A 16,424-nucleotide genomic window follows, 5' to 3' on the forward strand; every position below is an offset into this window, starting at 1 on the left:
AGACAATGTAATGTACAAAAAATCTATACTCACATTTTCTATGAAAAGGAATGTTGGAGAATCCGGGCATCGATCCCGGTACCTCTCGCATGCAAAGCGAGCGCTGTACCAATTGAGCTAATTCCCCATGTTCCACTTCATTTAGAACATTTAATGTACAAAAAATCTATACTAACATTTTCTATGAAAAGGAATGTTGGAGAATCCGGGAATCGATCCCGGTACCTCTCGCATGCAAAGCGAGCGCTCTACCAATTGAGCTAATTCCCCATGTTCCACTTCACGTAGACCATTTAATGTACAAAAAATCTATACTTACATTTTCTATGAAAAGGAATGTTGGAGAATCGTGGCATCGATTCCGGTACCTCTCGCATGCAAGGCGAAGTCTCTACCAATTTAGCTAATTGCCCATGTTCCACTTCATTTAGAACATTTAATGTACAAAAAATCTATACTCACATTTTCTATGAAAAGGTATGTTGGAGAATCCGGGCATCGATCCCGGTACCTCTCGCATGGAAAGCGAGCGCTCTACCAATTGAGCTAATTCCCCATGTTCCACTTCATTTAGAACATTTAATGTACAAAAGATCTATACTCACATTTTCTATGAAAAGGAATGTTGGAGAATCCGGGCATCGATTCCGGTACCTCTCGCATGCAAAGCGAGCGCTCTACCAATTGAGCTAATTCCCCATGTTCCACTTCATTTAGACCATTTAATGTACAAAATATCTATACTCACATTTTCTATGAAAAGGAATGTTGTAGAATCCGGGCATCGATCCCGGTACCTCTCGCATGCAAAGCGAGCGCTCTACCAATTGAGCTAATTCCCCATGTTCAACTTCATTTGGAACATTTAATGTACAAAAAATCTATACTCACATTTTCTATTAAAAGGAATGTTGGAAAATCCCGGCATCGATCCCGGTACCTCTCGCATGCAAAGCGAGCGCTCTACCAATTGAGCTAATTCCCCATGTTCCACTTCATTTAGAACATTTAATGTACAAAAAATCTATACTCAAATTTTCTATTAAAAGGAATGTTGGAGAATCCGGGCATCGATCCCGGTACCTCTCGCATGCAAAGCGAGCGCTCTACCAATTGCGCTAATTCCCCATGTTCCACTTTATTTAGAACATTTAATGTACAAAAAATCTATACTCACATTTTCTATGAAAAGGAATGTTGGAGAATCCTTGCATCGATCCGTGTACCTCTCGCATGCTAAGCGAGAACTCTACCAATTGAGCCTATTCCCCATGTTCCACTTCATTTAGAACATTTAATGTACAAAAAATATATACTCACATTCTCTATGAAAAGGATATTGGAGAATCCGGGCATCGATCCCGGTATCTTTCGCATGCAAAGCGAGCGATCTACCAATTGAGCTAATTCCCCTTGTTCCACTTCATTTAGAACATTTAATGTACAAAAAATCTATACTCATATTTTCTATTAAAAGGAATGTTGGAGAATCCGGGCATCGATCCCGGTACCTCTCGCATGCATAGCGTGCGCTCTACCAATTGAGCTTATTCCCCGTGTTCCACTTCATTTAGAACATTTAATGTACAAAAAATCTATACTCACATTTTCTATGAAAAGGAAGGTTGGAGAATCAGGGCATCGATCCCGGTACCTCTCTCATGCAAAGCGAGCGCTCTACCAATTGAGCTAATTCCCCATGTTCCACTTCATTTAGAACATTTAATGTACAAAAAATCTATACTCACATTTTCCATGAAAAGGAATGTTGGAGAATCCGGGCATCGATCCCGGTACCTCTCGCATGCAAAGCGAGCGCTCTACCAATTCAGCTAATTCCCCATGTTCCACTTCATTTAGAACATTTAATGTACAAAAAATCTATACTCACATTTTCTTTGAAAAGAGATGTTGGAGAATCCGGGAATCGATCCCGGTACCTCTCGCATGCAAAGCGAGCGCTCTACCAATTGAGCTAATTCCCCATGTTCCACTTCATTTAGAACATTTAATGTACAAACAATCTATACTCACATTTTCTATGAAAAGGAATGTTGGAGAATCCGGGCATCGATCCCGGTACCTCTCGCATGCAAAGCGAGCGCTCTTCCAATGGAGCTAATTCCCCATGTTCCACTTCATTTAGAACAATTTAAGGTACAAAAAATCTATACTCACATTTTCTATGAAAAGGAATGTTGGAGAATTTGGGCATCGATCCCGGTACCTCTCGCATGCAAAGCGAGCCCTCTACCAATTGAGCTAATTCTCCGTGTTCCACTTCATTTAGAACATTTAATGTACAAAAAATCTATACTCATATTTTCTATGAAAAGGAAGGTTGGCGCATCCGGGCATCGATCCCGGTACCTCTCTCATGCAAAGCGAGCTCTCTACCAATTGAGCTAATTCCCCATGTTCCACTTAATTTAGAACATTTAATGTACAAAAAATCTATACTCACATTTTCTATTAAAAGGAATGTTGGAGAATCCGGGCATCGATCCCGGTACCTCTCGCATGCAAAGCGAGCGCTCTACCAATTGAGCTATTTCCCCATGTTCAACTTAATCTACAACATTTAATGTACAAAAAATCTATACTCACTTTTTCTATGAAAAGGAATGTTGGAGAATCCGGGCATCGATCCCGGTACCTCTCGCATGCAAAGCGAGGTCTCTACCAATTGAGCTAATTCCCCATGTTCCACTTCATTTAGAACATTTAATGTACAAAAAATCTATACTCACATTTTCTATGAAAAGGAATGTTGGAGAATCCGGGCATCGATCCCGGTACCTCTCGCGTGCAAAGCGAGCGCTCTACCAATTGAGCTAATTCCCCATGTTCCACTTCATTTAGAACATTTAATGTACAAAAAATCTATACTCACATTTTCAATTAAAATGAATGTTGGAGAATCCGGGCATCGATCCCGGTACCTCTCGCATGCAAAGCGAGCGCTCTACCAATTGAGCTAATTCCCCATGTTCCACTTCATGTAGACAATTTAATGTACAAAAAATCTATACTAACATTTTCTATTAAAAGGAATGTTGGAGAATCCGGGCATCGATCCCGGTACCTCTCGCATGCAAAGCGAGCGCTCTACCAATTTAGCTAATTCCCCATGTTCCACTTCATTTAGACCATTTAATGTACAAAAAATCTATACTCACATGTTCTATGAAAAGGAATGTTGGAGAATCGGGGCATCGATCCCGGTACCTCTCGCATGCAAAGCGAGCGCTCTACCAATTCAGCTAATTCCCCATGTTCCACTTCATTTAGAACATTTAATGTACAACAAATCTATCCTCACATCTTCTTTTAAAAGGAATGTTGGCGAATCCGGGCATCGATCCGGGTACCTCCCGCATGCAAAGCTAGCGCTCTACCAATTGGGCTAATTCCCCATGTTCCAGTGCACTTAGAACATTAAATGTACAAAAAATCTATACTCACATTTTCTATGAAAAGGAATGTTGGAGAATCCGGGTATCGATCCCGGTACCTCACGCGTGCAAAGCGAGCGCTCTACCAATTGAGCTAATTCCCCATGTTCCACTTCATTTAGAACATTTAATGTACAAAAAATCTATACTCACATTTTCTATGAAAAGGAATGTTGGAGAATCCGGGCATCGATCCCGGTACCTCTCGCCTGCAAAGCGAGCGCTCTACCAATTGAGCTAATTCCCCACGTTCCACTTCATTTAGAACATTTAATGTACAAAAAATCTATACTCACATTTTCTATTAAAAGGAATGTTGGAGAATCCGGGCATCGATCCCGGTACCTCTCGCATGCAAGGCGAGCGCTCTACCAATTGAGCTAATTCCTTATGTTCCACTTCATTTAGAACATTTAATGTACAAAAAATCTATACTCACATTTTCTATGAAAAGGAATGTTGGAGAATCCGGGCATCGATCCCGGTACCTCTCGCATGCAAAGCGAGCGCTCTACCAATTGAGCTAATTCCCTATGTTGCACTTCATTTAGAACATTTAATGTACAAAAAATCTATACTCACATTTTCTATTAAAATGAATGTTGGAGAATCCGGGCATCGATCCCGGTACCTCTCGCATGCAAAGCGAGCGCTCTACCAATTGAGCTAATTCCCAATGTTCAACTTCACGTAGACAATTTAATGTACAAAAAATTTATACTCACATTTTCTATCAAAAGGAATGTGGGAGAATCCGGGCATCGATCCCGGTACCTCTCGCATGCAAAGCGAGCGCTCTACCAATTGAGCTAATTCCCCATGTTCCACTTCATTTAGAACATTTAATGTACAAAAAATCTATACTCACATTTTCTATGAAAAGGAATGTTGGAGAATCCGGGCATCGATCCCGGTACCTCTCGCATGCAAAGCGAGCGCTCTACCAATTAAGCTAATTCCCCATGTTCCACTTCATTTAGAACATTTAATGTACAAAAAATCTATACTCACATTTTCTATGAAAAGGAATGTTGGTGAATCCGGGCATCGATCCCGGTACCTCTCGCATGCAAAGCGAGCGCTCTACCAATTGAGCTAATTCCCCATGTTCCACTCCATTTAGAACATTTAATGTACAAAAAATCTATACTCACATTTTCTATGAAAAGGAATGTTGGAGAATCCTGGAATACATCCGTGTACCTCTCGCATGCTCAGCGAGAACTCTACCAATTGACCTAATTCCCCATGTTCCACTTCATTTAGAACATTTAATGTACAAAAAATCTATACTCACATTCTCTATGAACAGGAATGTTTGAGAAACCGGGCATCGATCCCGGTATCTTTCGCATGCAAAGCCAGCGATCTACAAATTGAGCTAATTCCCCATATTCCACTTCATTTAGACCATTTAATGTACAACAAATCTATACTCACATTTTCTATGAAAATGAATGTTGGAGAATCCGGGCATCGATCCCGGTACCTCTCGCATGCAAAGCGAGCGCTCTACCAACTGAGCTAATTCCCCATGTTCCACTGCATGAAGACCATTTTATGTACAAAAAATCCATAGTCCCATTTTCTATGAAAAGGAATGTTGGAGAATCCGGGCATCGATCCCGGTAACTCTCGCATGCAAAGCGAGCGCTCTACCAATTGACCTAATTCCCCATGTTCAACTTCATTTAGAACATTTAATGTATAAAAAATCTATACTCACATTTTCTATGAAAAGGAATGTTGGAGAATCCGGGCATCGATCCGGGTACCTCTCGCATGCAAAGCGAGCGCTTTACCAATTGAGCTAATTCCCCATGTTCCACTTCATTTAGAACATTTAATGTACAAAAAATCTATACTCACATTTTCTATGAAAAGGAATGTTGGAGAATCCGGGCATCGATCCCGGTACCTCTCGCATGCAAAGCGAGCGCTCTACCAATTGAGCTAATTCCCCATGTCCCACTTCATTTAGAACATTTAATGTACAAAAAATCTATACTCACATTTTCTATGAAAAGGAATGTTGGAGAATCCGGGCATCGATCCCGGTACCTCTCGCATGCAAAGCGAGCGCTTTACCAATGGAGCTATTTCCCCATGTTCCACTTCGTTTAGACCATTTAATGTACAAAAAATCTATTCTCACATTTTCTATGAAAAGGAATGTTGGAGAATCCGGGCATCGATCCCGGTACCTCTATCATGCAAAGCGAGCGCTCTACCAATTCAGCTAATTCCCCATGTTCCACTTCATTTAGACCATTTAATGTACAAAAAATCTATACTCACATTTTCTATTAAAAGGAATGTTGGAGAATCCGGGCGTCGATCCCGGTACCTCTCGCATGCAAAGCGAGCGCTCTACCAATTCAGCTAATTCCCCATGTTCCACTTTATTTAGAACATTTAATGTACAAATAATCTATACTCACATTTTCTATGAAAAGGAATGTTGGAGAATCCGGGCATCGATCCCGGTACCTCTCGCATGCAAAGCGAGCGCTCTACCAATTAAGCTAATTCCCCATGTTCCACTTCATTTAGAACATTTAATGTACAAAAAATCTATACTCACATTTTCTATGAAAAGGAATGTTGGAGAATCCAGGCATCGATCCGGGTACCTCTCGCATGCAAAGCGAGCGCTCTACCAACTGAGCTAATTCCCCATGTTCCACTGCATGAAGACCATTTTATGTACAAAAAATCTATAGTCCCATTTTCTATTAAAAGGAATGTTGGAGAATCCGGGCATCGATCCCGGTAACTCTCGCATGCAAAGCGAGCGCTCTACCAATTGCCCTAATTCCCCATGTTCAACTTCATTTAGAACATTTAATGTATAAAAAATCTATACTCACATTTTCTATGAAAAGGAATGTTGGAGAATCCGGGCATCGATCCGGGTACCTCTCGCATGCAAAGCGAGCGCTCTTCCAATGGAGCTAATTCCCCATGTTCCACTTCACGTAGCCTATTTAATGTACAAAAAATCTATACTCACATTTTCTATGAAAAGGAATGTTGGAGAAGCCGGGCATCGATCCCGGTACCTCTCGCATGCAAAGCGAGCGCTCTACCAATTCAGCTAATTCCCCATGTTCCACTTCATTTAGACCATTTAATGTACACAAAATCTATACTCACATTTTCTATTAAAAGGAATGTTGGAGAATCCGGGCATCGATCCCGGTACCTCTCGCATGCAAAGCGAGCGCTCTTCCAATGCAGCTAATTCCCCATGTTCCACTTCACGTAGCCCATTTAATGTACAAAACATCTATACTCACATTTTCTATGAAGAGGAATGTTGGAGAATCCGGGCATCGATCCCGGTACCTCTCGCATGCAAAGCGAGCGCTCTTCCAATGGAGCTAATTCCCCATGTTCCACTTCACGTAGCCCATTTAATGTACAAAACATCTATACTCACATTTTCTATTAAAAGGAATGTTGGAGAATCCGGGCATCGATCCCGGTACCTCTCGCATGCAAAGCGAGCGCTCTACCAATTGAGCTAATTCCCCGTGTTCCACTTCATTTAGAACATTTAATGTACAAAAAATCTATACTCACATTTTCTATGAAAAGGAAGGTTGGAGAATCCGGGCATCGATCCCGGTACCTCTCTCATGCAAAGCGAGCGCTCTACCAATTAGCTAATTCCCCATGTTCCACTTCATTTAGAACATTTAATGTACAAAAAATCTATACTCACATTTTCCATGAAAAGGAATGTTGGAGAATCCGGGCATCGATCCCGGTACCTCTCGCATGCAAAGCGAGCGCTCTACCAATTCAGCTAATTCCCCATGTTCCACTTCATTTAGAACATTTAATGTACAAAAAATCTATACTCACATTTTCTTTGAAAAGGAATGTTGGAGAATCCGGGAATCGATCCCGGTACCTCTCGCATGCAAAGCGAGCGCTCTACCAATTGAGCTAATTCCCCATGTTCCACTTCATTTAGAACATTTAATGTACAAACAATCTATACTCACATTTTCTATGAAAAGGAATGTTGGAGAATCCGGGCATCGATCCCGGTACCTCTCGCATGCAAAGCGAGCGCTCTACCAATTGAGCTAATTCCCCATGTTCCACTTCATTTAGAACAATTTAAGGTACAAAAAATCTATACTCACATTTTCTATGAAAAGGAATGTTGGAGAATCCGGGCATCGATCCCGGTACCTCTCGCATGCAAAGCGAGCGCTCTACCAATTGAGCTAATTCTCCGTGTTCCACTTCATTTAGAACATTTAATTGAAAAAAAATCTATACTCACATTTTCTATGAAAAGGAAGGTTGGCGCATCCGGGCATCGATCCCGGTACCTCTCTCATGTAAAGCGAGCGCTCTACCAATTGAGCTAATTCCCCATGTTCCACTTCATTTAGAACATTTAATGTACAAAAAATCTATACTAACATTTTCTATTAAAAGGAATGTTGGAGAATCCGGGCATCGATCCCGGTACCTCTCGCATGCAAAGCGAGCGCTCTACCAATTGAGCTATTTCCCCATGTTCAACTTCATCTACAACATTTAATGTACAAAAAAACTATACTCACATTTTCTATGAAAAGGAATGTTGGAGAATCCGGGCATCGATCCCGGTACCTCTCGCATGCAAAGCGAGCGCTTTTCCAATGCAGCTAATTCCCCATGTTCCACTTCACGTAGCCCATTTAATGTACAAAACATCTATACTCACATTTTCTATGAAGAGGAATGTTGGAGAATCCGGGCATCGATCCCGGTACCTCTCGCATGCAAAGCGAGCGCTCTTCCAATGGAGCTAATTCCCCATGTTCCACTTAACGTGGCCCATTTAATGTACAAAACATCTATACTCACATCTTCTATTAAAAGGAATGTTGGAGAATCCGGGCATCGATCCCGGTACCTCTCGCATGCAAAGAAAGCGCTCTACCAATTGAGCTAATTCCCCGTGTTCCACTTCATTTAGAACATTTAATGTACAAAAAATCTATACTCACATTTTCTATGAAAAGGAAGGTTGGAGAATCAGGGCATCGATCCCGGTACCTCTCTCATGCAAAGCGAGCGCTCTACCAATTGAGCTAATTCCCCATGTTCCACTTCATTTAGAACATTTAATGTACAAAAAATCTATACTCACATTTTCCATGAAAAGGAATGTTGGAGAATCCGGGCATCGATCCCGGTACCTCTCGCATGCAAAGCGAGCGCTCTACCAATTCAGCTAATTCCCCATGTTCCACTTCATTTAGAACATTTAATGTACAAAAAATCTATACTCACATTTTCTTTGAAAAGAGATGTTGGAGAATCCGGGAATCGATCCCGGTACCTCTCGCATGCAAAGCGAGCGCTCTACCAATTGAGCTAATTCCCCATGTTCCACTTCATTTAGAACATTTAATGTACAAAAAATCTATACTCACATTTTCTATTAAAAGGAATGTTGGAGAATCCGGGCATCGATCCCGGTACCTCTCGCATTCAAAGGGAGCACTCTACCAATTTAGCAAATTCCCCATGTTCCACTTCATTTAGAACATTTAATGTACAAAAAATCTATACTCACATGTTCAATGAAAAGGAATGTTGGAGAATCGGGGCATCGATCCCGGTACCTCTCGCATGCAAAGCGAGCGCTCTACCAATTGAGCTAATTCCCCATGTTCCACTTCATTTAGAACATTTAATGTACAAAAAATCTATACTCACATTTTCTATTAAAAGGAATGTTGGAGAATCCGGGACGATCCCGGTACCTCTCGCATGCAAGGCGAGCGCTCTACCAATTGAGCTAATTCCCCATGTTCCACTTCATTTAGAACGTTTAATGTACAAAAAATCTATACTCACATTTTCTATGAAAAGGAATGTTGGAGAATCCGGGCATCGATCCCGGTACCTCTCGCATGCAAAGCGAGCGCTCTACCAATTGAGCTAATTCCCCGTGTTCCACTTCATTTAAAACATTTAATGTACAAAAAATCTATACTCACATTTTCTATGAAAAGGAATGTTGGAGAATCCGGGCATCGATCCCGGTACCTCTCTCATGCAAAGCGAGCGCTCTACCAATTGAGCTAATTCCCCATGTTCCACTTCATTTAGAACATTTAATGTACAAACAATCTATACTCACATTTTCTATGAAAAGGAATGTTGGAGAATCCGGGCATCGATCCCGGTACCTCTCGCATGCAAAGCGAGCGCTCTACCAATTGAGCTAATTCCCCATGTTCCACTTCATTTAGAACAATTTAAGGTACAAAAAATCTATACTCACATTTTCTATGAAAAGGAATGTTGGAGAATCCGGGACGATCCCGGTACCTCTCGCATGCAAGGCGAGCGCTCTACCAATTGAGCTAATTCCCCATGTTCCACTTCATTTAGAACATTTAATGTACAAAAAATCTATACTCACATTTTCTATGAAAAGGAATGTTGGAGAATCTGGGCATCGATCCCGGTACCTCTCGCATGCAAAGCGAGCTCTCTACCAATTGAGCTAATTCCCCATGTTCCACTTCATTTAGAACATTTAATGTACAAAAAATCTATACTCACATTTTCTATGAAAAGGAATGTTGGAGAATCCGGTCATCGATCCGCGTACCTCTCGCATGCAAAGCGAGCGCTCTACCAACTGAGCTAATTCCCTATGTTCCACTTCATTTAGAACATTTAATGTACAAAAAATCTATACTCACATTTTCTATTAAAATGAATGTTGGAGAATCCGGGCATCGATCCCGGTACCTCTCGCATGCAAAGCGAGCGCTCTACCAATTGAGCTAATTCCCCATGTTCAACTTCACGTAGCCCATTTAATGTACAAAACATCTATACTCACATTTTCTATGAAGAGGAATGTTGGAGAATCCGGGCATCGATCCCGGTACCTCTCGCATGCAAAGCGAGCGCTCTTCCAATGGAGCTAATTCCCCATGTTCCACTTAACGTGGCCCATTTAATGTACAAAACATCTATACTCACATCTTCTATTAAAAGGAATGTTGGAGAATCCGGGCATCGATCCCGGTACCTCTCGCATGCAAAGCGAGCGCTCTACCAATTGAGCTAATTCCCCGTGTTCCACTTCATTTAGAACATTTAATGTACAAAAAATCTATACTCACATTTTCTATGAAAAGGAAGGTTGGAGAATCAGGGCATCGATCCCGGTACCTCTCTCATGCAAAGCGAGCGCTCTACCAATTGAGCTAATTCCCCATGTTCCACTTCATTTAGAACATTTAATGTACAAAAAATCTATACTCACATTTTCCATGAAAAGGAATGTTGGAGAATCCGGGCATCGATCCCGGTACCTCTCGCATGCAAAGCGAGCGCTCTACCAATTCAGCTAATTCCCCATGTTCCACTTCATTTAGAACATTTAATGTACAAAAAATCTATACTCACATTTTCTTTGAAAAGAGATGTTGGAGAATCCGGGAATCGATCCCGGTACCTCTCGCATGCAAAGCGAGCGCTCTACCAATTGAGCTAATTCCCCATGTTCCACTTCATTTAGAACATTTAATGTACAAACAATCTATACTCACATTTTCTATGAAAAGGAATGTTGGAGAATCCGGGCATCGATCCCGGTACCTCTCGCATGCAAAGCGAGCGCTCTTCCAATGGAGCTAATTCCCCATGTTCCACTTCATTTAGAACAATTTAAGGTACAAAAAATCTATACTCACATTTTCTATGAAAAGGAATGTTGGAGAATCCGGGCATCGATCCCGGTACCTCTCGCATGCAAAGCGAGCCCTCTACCAATTGAGCTAATTCTCCGTGTTCCACTTCATTTAGAACATTTAATGTACAAAAAATCTATACTCATATTTTCTATGAAAAGGAAGGTTGGCGCATCCGGGCATCGATCCCGGTACCTCTCTCATGCAAAGCGAGCTCTCTACCAATTGAGCTAATTCCCCATGTTCCACTTAATTTAGAACATTTAATGTACAAAAAATCTATACTCACATTTTCTATTAAAAGGAATGTTGGAGAATCCGGGCATCGATCCCGGTACCTCTCGCATGCAAAGCGAGCGCTCTACCAATTGAGCTATTTCCCCATGTTCCACTTCATCTACAACATTTAATGTACAAAAAATCTATACTCACTTTTTCTATGAAAAGGAATGTTGGAGAATCCGGGCATCGATCCCGGTACCTCTCGCATGCAAAGCGAGCGCTCTACCAATTGAGCTAATTCCCCATGTTCCACTTCATTTAGAACATTTAATGTACAAAAAATCTATACTCACTTTTTCTATGAAAAGGAATGTTGGAGAATCCGGGCATCGATCCCGGTACCTCTCGCATGCAAAGCGAGCGCTCTACCAATTGAGCTAATTCCCCATGTTCCACTTCATTTAGAACATTTAATGTACAAAAAATCTATACTCACATTTTCTATGAAAAGGAATGTTGGAGAATCCGGGCATCGATCCCGGTAACTCTCGCATGCAAAGCGAGCGCTCTTCCAATTGAGCTAATTCCCCATGTTCCACTTCATTTAGAACATTTAATGTACAAAAAATCTATACTCACATTTTCAATTAAAATGAATGTTGGAGAATCCGGGCATCGATCCCGGTACCTCTATCATGCAAAGCGAGCGCTCTACCAATTCAGCTAATTCCCCATGTTCCACTTCATGTAGACAATTTAATGTACAAAAAATCTATACTCACATTTTCTATTAAAAGGAATGTTGGAGAATCCGGGCATCGATCCCGGTACCTCTCGCATTCAAAGGGAGCACTCTACCAATTTAGCAAATTCCCCATGTTCCACTTCATTTAGAACATTTAATGTACAAAAAATCTATACTCACATGTTCTATGAAAAGGAATGTTGGAGAATCGGGGCATCGATCCCGGTACCTCTCGCATGCAAAGCGAGCGCTCTACCAATTGAGCTAATTCCCCATGTTCCACTTCATTTAGAACATTTAATGTACAAAAAATCTATACTCACATTTTCTATTAAAAGGAATGTTGGAGAATCCGGGACGATCCAGGTACCTCTCGCATGCAAGGCGAGCGCTCTACCAATTGAGCTAATTCCCCATGTTCCACTTCATTTAGAACATTTAATGTACAAAAAATCTATACTCACATTTTCTATGAAAAGGAATGTTGGAGAATCCGGGCATCGATCCCGGTACCTCTCGCATGCAAAGCGAGCGCTCTACCAATTGAGCTAATTCCCCGTGTTCCACTTCATTTAGAACATTTAATGTACAAAAAATCTATACTCACATTTTCTATGAAAAGGAATGTTGGAGAATCCGGGCATCGATCCCGGTACCTCTCTCATGCAAAGCGAGCGCTCTACCAATTGAGCTAATTCCCCATGTTCCACTTCATTTAGAACATTTAATGTACAAACAATCTATACTCACATTTTCTATGAAAAGGAATGTTGGAGAATCCGGGCATCGATCCCGGTACCTCTCGCATGCAAAGCGAGCGCTCTACCAATTGAGCTAATTCCCCATGTTCCACTTCATTTAGAACAATTTAAGGTACAAAAAATCTATACTCACATTTTCTATGAAAAGGAATGTTGGAGAATCCGGGACGATCCCGGTACCTCTCGCATGCAAGGCGAGCGCTCTACCAATTGAGCTAATTCCCCATGTTCCACTTCATTTACAACATTTAATGTACAAAAAATCTATACTCACATTTTCTATGAAAAGGAATGCTGGAGAATCTGGGCATCGATCCCGGTACCTCTCGCATGCAAAGCGAGCTCTCTACCAATTGAGCTAATTCCCCATGTTCCACTTCATTTAGAACATTTAATGTACAAAAAATCTATACTCACATTTTCTATGAAAAGGAATGTTGGAGAATCCGGTCATCGATCCGCGTACCTCTCGCATGCAAAGCGAGCGCTCTACCAACTGAGCTAATTCCCTATGTTCCACTTCATTTAGAACATTTAATGTACAAAAAATCTATACTCACATTTTCTATTAAAATGAATGTTGGAGAATCCGGGCATCGATTCCGGTACCTCTCGCATGCAAAGCGAGCGCTCTACCAATTGAGCTAATTCCCCATGTTCAACTTCACGTAGACAATTTTATGTACAAAAAATCTATACTCACATTTTCTATTAAAAGGAATGTTGGAGAATCCGGGCATCGATCCCGGTACCTCTCGCATGCAAAGCGAGCGCTCTACCAATTGAGCTAATTCCCCATGTTCCACTTCATTTAGAACATTTAATGTACAAAAAATCTATACTCACATGTTCTATGAAAAGGAATGATGGAGAATCGGGGCATCGATCCCGGTACCTCTCGCATGCAAAGCGAGCGCTCTACCAATTGAGCTAATTCCCCATGTTCCACTTCTTTTAGAACATTTAATATACAAAAAATCTATACTCACATCTTCTATTAAAAGGAATGTTGGCGAATCCGGGCATCGATCCCGGTACCTCTCGCATGCAAAGCGAGCGCTCTACCAATTGAGCTAATTCCCCATGTTCCACTTCATTTAGAACATTTAATGTACAAAAAATCTATACTCACATGTTCTATGAAAAGGAATGATGGAGAATCGGGGCATCGATCCCGGTACCTCTCGCATGCAAAGCGAGCGCTCTACCAATTGAGCTAATTCCCCATGTTCCACTTCTTTTAGAACATTTAATATACAAAAAATCTATACTCACATCTTCTATTAAAAGGAATGTTGGCGAATCCGGGCATCGATCCCGGTACCTCTCGCATGCAAAGCGAGCGCTCTACCAATTGAGCTAATTCCCCAGGTTCCAGTGCAGTTAGAACATTTAATGTACAAACAATCTATACTCACATTTTCTATGAAAAGGAATGTTTGAGAATGCGGGTATCGATCCCGGTACCTCTCGCATGCAAAGCGAGCGCTCTACCAATTGAGCTAATTCCCCATGTTCCACTTCATTTAGAACATTTAATGTATAAAAATCTATACTCACATTTTCTATGAAAAGGAATGTTGGAGAATCCGGGCATCGATCCCGGTACCTCTCGCATGCAAAGCGAGCGCTCTACCAATTGAGCTAATTCCCCCTGTTCCACTTCATTTAGAACATTTAATGTACAAAAAATCTATACTCACATTTTCTATTAAAAGGAATGTTGGAGAATCAGGGCATCGATCCCGGTACCTCTCGCATGCACAGCGAGCGCTCTACCAATTGAGCTAATTCCCCATGTTCCACTTCATTTATAACATTTAATGTACAAAAAATCTATACTCACATTTTCTATGAAAAGGAATGTTGGAGAATCTGGGCATCGATCCCGGTACCTCTCGCATGCAAAGCGAGCGCTCTACCAATTGAGCTAATTCCCCATGTTCCACTTCATTTAGAACATTTAATGTACAAAAAATCTATACTCACATTTTCTATTAAAAGGAATGTTGGAGAATCCGGGAATCGATCCCGGTACCTCTCGCATGCAAAGCGAGCGCTCTACCAATTGAGCTAATTCCCCCGGTTCCACATCACGTAGACCATGTATTGTACAAAAAATCAATACTCACATTTTCTATTAAAAGGAATGTTGGAGAATCTGGGCATCGATCCCGGTACCTCTCGCATGCAAAGCGAGCGCTCTACCAATTGAGCTAATTCCCCGTGTTCCACTTCGTTTAGAACATTTAATGTACAAAAAATCTATACTCACATTTTCTATGAAAAGGAATGTTGGAGAATCCGGGCATCGATCCCGGTACCTCTTGCATGCAAAGCGAGCGCTCTTCCAATGCAGCTTATTCCCCATGTTCCACTTCGCGTAGCCCATTTAATGTACAAAACATCTATACTCACATTTTCTATGAAGAGGAATGTTGCAGAATCCGGGCATCGATCCCGGTACCTCTCGCATGCAAAGCGAGCGCTCTACCAATTCAGCTAATTCCCCATGTTCCACTTCATTTAGAACATTTAATGTACAAAAAATCTATACTCACATTTTCTTTGAAAAGGAATGTTGGAGAATCTGGGAATCGATCCCGGTACCTCTCGCATGCAAAGCGAGCGCTCTACCAATTGAGCTAATTCCCCATGTTCCACTTCATTTAGAACATTTAATGTACAAACAATCTATACTCACATTTTCTATGAAAAGGAATGTTGGAGAATCCGGGCATCGATCCCGGTACCTCTCGCATGCAAAGCGAGCGCTCTTCCAATTGAGCTAATTCCCCATGTTCCACTTCATTTAGAACAATTTAAGGTACAAACAATCTATACTCACATTTTCTATGAAAAGGAATGTTGGAGAATCCGGGCATCGATCCCGGTACCTCTCGCATGCAAAGCGAGCGCTCTACCAATTGAGCTAATTCTCCGTGTTCCACTTCATTTAGAACATTTAATATACAAAAAATCTATACTCATATTTTCTATGAAAAGGAAGGTTGGCGCATCCGGGCATCGATCCCGGTACCTCTCTCATGCAAAGCGAGCGCTCTACCAATTGAGCTAATTCCCCATGTTCCACTTAATCTAGAACATTTAATGTACAAAAAATCTATACTCACATTTTCTATTAAAAGGAATGTTGGAGAATCCGGGCATCGATCCCGGTACCTCTCGCATGCAAAGCGAGCGCTCTACCAATTGAGCTATTTCCCCATGTTCAACTTCATCTACAACATTTAATGTACAAAAAATCTATACTCACATTTTCTATGAAAAGGAATGTTGGAGAATCCGGGCATCGATCCCGGTACCTCTCGCATGCAAAGCGAGCGCTCTACCAATTGAGCTAATTCCCTATGTTCCACTTCATTTAGAACATTTAATGTACTAAAAATCTATACTCACATTTTCTATTAAAATGAATGTTGGAGAATCCGGGCATCGATCCCGGTACCTATCGCATGCAAAGCGAGCGCTCTACCAATTGAGCTAATTCCCC

The 16,424-nt window shown here is 41.3% G+C and overlaps 48 non-coding genes across 48 annotated transcripts; all 48 read right to left on the reverse strand.

Moving 5' to 3' along the window:
* Positions 1–54: 54 nt before the first annotated feature.
* Trnaa-ugc (transfer RNA alanine (anticodon UGC)) lies at positions 55–127 on the reverse strand. The gene has a single exon. It is a non-coding gene; the product is annotated as a tRNA-Ala (tRNA).
* Positions 128–197: 70 nt separating this feature from the next.
* Trnaa-ugc (transfer RNA alanine (anticodon UGC)) lies at positions 198–270 on the reverse strand. Its single transcript has one exon. It is a non-coding gene; the product is annotated as a tRNA-Ala (tRNA).
* Positions 271–483: 213 nt separating this feature from the next.
* On the reverse strand, positions 484–556 carry Trnag-ucc (transfer RNA glycine (anticodon UCC)). The gene has a single exon. It is a non-coding gene; the product is annotated as a tRNA-Gly (tRNA).
* A 213-nt stretch (positions 557–769) lies between these two features.
* On the reverse strand, positions 770–842 carry Trnaa-ugc (transfer RNA alanine (anticodon UGC)). The gene has a single exon. It is a non-coding gene; the product is annotated as a tRNA-Ala (tRNA).
* Positions 843–1,912: 1,070 nt separating this feature from the next.
* Trnaa-ugc (transfer RNA alanine (anticodon UGC)) lies at positions 1,913–1,985 on the reverse strand. Its single transcript has one exon. It is a non-coding gene; the product is annotated as a tRNA-Ala (tRNA).
* Positions 1,986–2,485: 500 nt separating this feature from the next.
* Trnaa-ugc (transfer RNA alanine (anticodon UGC)) lies at positions 2,486–2,558 on the reverse strand. Its single transcript has one exon. It is a non-coding gene; the product is annotated as a tRNA-Ala (tRNA).
* A 213-nt stretch (positions 2,559–2,771) lies between these two features.
* Trnaa-ugc (transfer RNA alanine (anticodon UGC)) lies at positions 2,772–2,844 on the reverse strand. Its single transcript has one exon. It is a non-coding gene; the product is annotated as a tRNA-Ala (tRNA).
* A 70-nt stretch (positions 2,845–2,914) lies between these two features.
* Positions 2,915–2,987, reverse strand: Trnaa-ugc (transfer RNA alanine (anticodon UGC)). The gene has a single exon. It is a non-coding gene; the product is annotated as a tRNA-Ala (tRNA).
* Positions 2,988–3,486: 499 nt separating this feature from the next.
* On the reverse strand, positions 3,487–3,559 carry Trnaa-ugc (transfer RNA alanine (anticodon UGC)). Its single transcript has one exon. It is a non-coding gene; the product is annotated as a tRNA-Ala (tRNA).
* Positions 3,560–3,629: 70 nt separating this feature from the next.
* Trnaa-ugc (transfer RNA alanine (anticodon UGC)) lies at positions 3,630–3,702 on the reverse strand. Its single transcript has one exon. It is a non-coding gene; the product is annotated as a tRNA-Ala (tRNA).
* A 70-nt stretch (positions 3,703–3,772) lies between these two features.
* On the reverse strand, positions 3,773–3,843 carry Trnaa-ugc (transfer RNA alanine (anticodon UGC)). The gene has a single exon. It is a non-coding gene; the product is annotated as a tRNA-Ala (tRNA).
* Positions 3,844–3,915: 72 nt separating this feature from the next.
* Trnaa-ugc (transfer RNA alanine (anticodon UGC)) lies at positions 3,916–3,988 on the reverse strand. Its single transcript has one exon. It is a non-coding gene; the product is annotated as a tRNA-Ala (tRNA).
* Positions 3,989–4,201: 213 nt separating this feature from the next.
* Trnaa-ugc (transfer RNA alanine (anticodon UGC)) lies at positions 4,202–4,274 on the reverse strand. The gene has a single exon. It is a non-coding gene; the product is annotated as a tRNA-Ala (tRNA).
* Positions 4,275–4,344: 70 nt separating this feature from the next.
* On the reverse strand, positions 4,345–4,417 carry Trnaa-ugc (transfer RNA alanine (anticodon UGC)). Its single transcript has one exon. It is a non-coding gene; the product is annotated as a tRNA-Ala (tRNA).
* Positions 4,418–4,487: 70 nt separating this feature from the next.
* On the reverse strand, positions 4,488–4,560 carry Trnaa-ugc (transfer RNA alanine (anticodon UGC)). Its single transcript has one exon. It is a non-coding gene; the product is annotated as a tRNA-Ala (tRNA).
* Positions 4,561–4,916: 356 nt separating this feature from the next.
* On the reverse strand, positions 4,917–4,989 carry Trnaa-ugc (transfer RNA alanine (anticodon UGC)). Its single transcript has one exon. It is a non-coding gene; the product is annotated as a tRNA-Ala (tRNA).
* Positions 4,990–5,345: 356 nt separating this feature from the next.
* On the reverse strand, positions 5,346–5,418 carry Trnaa-ugc (transfer RNA alanine (anticodon UGC)). The gene has a single exon. It is a non-coding gene; the product is annotated as a tRNA-Ala (tRNA).
* A 499-nt stretch (positions 5,419–5,917) lies between these two features.
* On the reverse strand, positions 5,918–5,990 carry Trnaa-ugc (transfer RNA alanine (anticodon UGC)). Its single transcript has one exon. It is a non-coding gene; the product is annotated as a tRNA-Ala (tRNA).
* Positions 5,991–6,060: 70 nt separating this feature from the next.
* Positions 6,061–6,133, reverse strand: Trnaa-ugc (transfer RNA alanine (anticodon UGC)). Its single transcript has one exon. It is a non-coding gene; the product is annotated as a tRNA-Ala (tRNA).
* Positions 6,134–6,918: 785 nt separating this feature from the next.
* Positions 6,919–6,991, reverse strand: Trnaa-ugc (transfer RNA alanine (anticodon UGC)). The gene has a single exon. It is a non-coding gene; the product is annotated as a tRNA-Ala (tRNA).
* Positions 6,992–7,346: 355 nt separating this feature from the next.
* Positions 7,347–7,419, reverse strand: Trnaa-ugc (transfer RNA alanine (anticodon UGC)). The gene has a single exon. It is a non-coding gene; the product is annotated as a tRNA-Ala (tRNA).
* A 70-nt stretch (positions 7,420–7,489) lies between these two features.
* On the reverse strand, positions 7,490–7,562 carry Trnaa-ugc (transfer RNA alanine (anticodon UGC)). Its single transcript has one exon. It is a non-coding gene; the product is annotated as a tRNA-Ala (tRNA).
* A 71-nt stretch (positions 7,563–7,633) lies between these two features.
* On the reverse strand, positions 7,634–7,706 carry Trnaa-ugc (transfer RNA alanine (anticodon UGC)). Its single transcript has one exon. It is a non-coding gene; the product is annotated as a tRNA-Ala (tRNA).
* A 213-nt stretch (positions 7,707–7,919) lies between these two features.
* Positions 7,920–7,992, reverse strand: Trnaa-ugc (transfer RNA alanine (anticodon UGC)). Its single transcript has one exon. It is a non-coding gene; the product is annotated as a tRNA-Ala (tRNA).
* Positions 7,993–8,777: 785 nt separating this feature from the next.
* Trnaa-ugc (transfer RNA alanine (anticodon UGC)) lies at positions 8,778–8,850 on the reverse strand. Its single transcript has one exon. It is a non-coding gene; the product is annotated as a tRNA-Ala (tRNA).
* Positions 8,851–9,347: 497 nt separating this feature from the next.
* Positions 9,348–9,420, reverse strand: Trnaa-ugc (transfer RNA alanine (anticodon UGC)). Its single transcript has one exon. It is a non-coding gene; the product is annotated as a tRNA-Ala (tRNA).
* A 213-nt stretch (positions 9,421–9,633) lies between these two features.
* Positions 9,634–9,706, reverse strand: Trnaa-ugc (transfer RNA alanine (anticodon UGC)). The gene has a single exon. It is a non-coding gene; the product is annotated as a tRNA-Ala (tRNA).
* A 498-nt stretch (positions 9,707–10,204) lies between these two features.
* Trnaa-ugc (transfer RNA alanine (anticodon UGC)) lies at positions 10,205–10,277 on the reverse strand. The gene has a single exon. It is a non-coding gene; the product is annotated as a tRNA-Ala (tRNA).
* A 213-nt stretch (positions 10,278–10,490) lies between these two features.
* Trnaa-ugc (transfer RNA alanine (anticodon UGC)) lies at positions 10,491–10,563 on the reverse strand. The gene has a single exon. It is a non-coding gene; the product is annotated as a tRNA-Ala (tRNA).
* A 356-nt stretch (positions 10,564–10,919) lies between these two features.
* Positions 10,920–10,992, reverse strand: Trnaa-ugc (transfer RNA alanine (anticodon UGC)). Its single transcript has one exon. It is a non-coding gene; the product is annotated as a tRNA-Ala (tRNA).
* Positions 10,993–11,206: 214 nt separating this feature from the next.
* On the reverse strand, positions 11,207–11,279 carry Trnaa-ugc (transfer RNA alanine (anticodon UGC)). Its single transcript has one exon. It is a non-coding gene; the product is annotated as a tRNA-Ala (tRNA).
* Positions 11,280–11,492: 213 nt separating this feature from the next.
* Positions 11,493–11,565, reverse strand: Trnaa-ugc (transfer RNA alanine (anticodon UGC)). The gene has a single exon. It is a non-coding gene; the product is annotated as a tRNA-Ala (tRNA).
* Positions 11,566–11,635: 70 nt separating this feature from the next.
* Positions 11,636–11,708, reverse strand: Trnaa-ugc (transfer RNA alanine (anticodon UGC)). Its single transcript has one exon. It is a non-coding gene; the product is annotated as a tRNA-Ala (tRNA).
* A 70-nt stretch (positions 11,709–11,778) lies between these two features.
* Trnaa-ugc (transfer RNA alanine (anticodon UGC)) lies at positions 11,779–11,851 on the reverse strand. Its single transcript has one exon. It is a non-coding gene; the product is annotated as a tRNA-Ala (tRNA).
* A 783-nt stretch (positions 11,852–12,634) lies between these two features.
* Trnaa-ugc (transfer RNA alanine (anticodon UGC)) lies at positions 12,635–12,707 on the reverse strand. The gene has a single exon. It is a non-coding gene; the product is annotated as a tRNA-Ala (tRNA).
* A 213-nt stretch (positions 12,708–12,920) lies between these two features.
* Positions 12,921–12,993, reverse strand: Trnaa-ugc (transfer RNA alanine (anticodon UGC)). The gene has a single exon. It is a non-coding gene; the product is annotated as a tRNA-Ala (tRNA).
* A 641-nt stretch (positions 12,994–13,634) lies between these two features.
* Positions 13,635–13,707, reverse strand: Trnaa-ugc (transfer RNA alanine (anticodon UGC)). The gene has a single exon. It is a non-coding gene; the product is annotated as a tRNA-Ala (tRNA).
* Positions 13,708–13,920: 213 nt separating this feature from the next.
* Trnaa-ugc (transfer RNA alanine (anticodon UGC)) lies at positions 13,921–13,993 on the reverse strand. The gene has a single exon. It is a non-coding gene; the product is annotated as a tRNA-Ala (tRNA).
* A 213-nt stretch (positions 13,994–14,206) lies between these two features.
* On the reverse strand, positions 14,207–14,279 carry Trnaa-ugc (transfer RNA alanine (anticodon UGC)). Its single transcript has one exon. It is a non-coding gene; the product is annotated as a tRNA-Ala (tRNA).
* Positions 14,280–14,491: 212 nt separating this feature from the next.
* On the reverse strand, positions 14,492–14,564 carry Trnaa-ugc (transfer RNA alanine (anticodon UGC)). Its single transcript has one exon. It is a non-coding gene; the product is annotated as a tRNA-Ala (tRNA).
* Positions 14,565–14,777: 213 nt separating this feature from the next.
* On the reverse strand, positions 14,778–14,850 carry Trnaa-ugc (transfer RNA alanine (anticodon UGC)). The gene has a single exon. It is a non-coding gene; the product is annotated as a tRNA-Ala (tRNA).
* Positions 14,851–14,920: 70 nt separating this feature from the next.
* On the reverse strand, positions 14,921–14,993 carry Trnaa-ugc (transfer RNA alanine (anticodon UGC)). Its single transcript has one exon. It is a non-coding gene; the product is annotated as a tRNA-Ala (tRNA).
* Positions 14,994–15,063: 70 nt separating this feature from the next.
* Trnaa-ugc (transfer RNA alanine (anticodon UGC)) lies at positions 15,064–15,136 on the reverse strand. The gene has a single exon. It is a non-coding gene; the product is annotated as a tRNA-Ala (tRNA).
* Positions 15,137–15,492: 356 nt separating this feature from the next.
* On the reverse strand, positions 15,493–15,565 carry Trnaa-ugc (transfer RNA alanine (anticodon UGC)). Its single transcript has one exon. It is a non-coding gene; the product is annotated as a tRNA-Ala (tRNA).
* A 70-nt stretch (positions 15,566–15,635) lies between these two features.
* On the reverse strand, positions 15,636–15,708 carry Trnaa-ugc (transfer RNA alanine (anticodon UGC)). The gene has a single exon. It is a non-coding gene; the product is annotated as a tRNA-Ala (tRNA).
* Positions 15,709–15,779: 71 nt separating this feature from the next.
* On the reverse strand, positions 15,780–15,852 carry Trnaa-ugc (transfer RNA alanine (anticodon UGC)). The gene has a single exon. It is a non-coding gene; the product is annotated as a tRNA-Ala (tRNA).
* Positions 15,853–16,065: 213 nt separating this feature from the next.
* On the reverse strand, positions 16,066–16,138 carry Trnaa-ugc (transfer RNA alanine (anticodon UGC)). Its single transcript has one exon. It is a non-coding gene; the product is annotated as a tRNA-Ala (tRNA).
* A 70-nt stretch (positions 16,139–16,208) lies between these two features.
* Positions 16,209–16,281, reverse strand: Trnaa-ugc (transfer RNA alanine (anticodon UGC)). Its single transcript has one exon. It is a non-coding gene; the product is annotated as a tRNA-Ala (tRNA).
* Positions 16,282–16,424: the final 143 nt, after the last annotated feature.

Source organism: Euprymna scolopes, chromosome 39 (genome assembly GCF_053919585.1).
Source record: "Euprymna scolopes isolate OS-2025 chromosome 39, ASM5391958v1, whole genome shotgun sequence".
Taxonomy (NCBI): Eukaryota; Metazoa; Mollusca; class Cephalopoda; order Sepiida; family Sepiolidae; genus Euprymna; species Euprymna scolopes.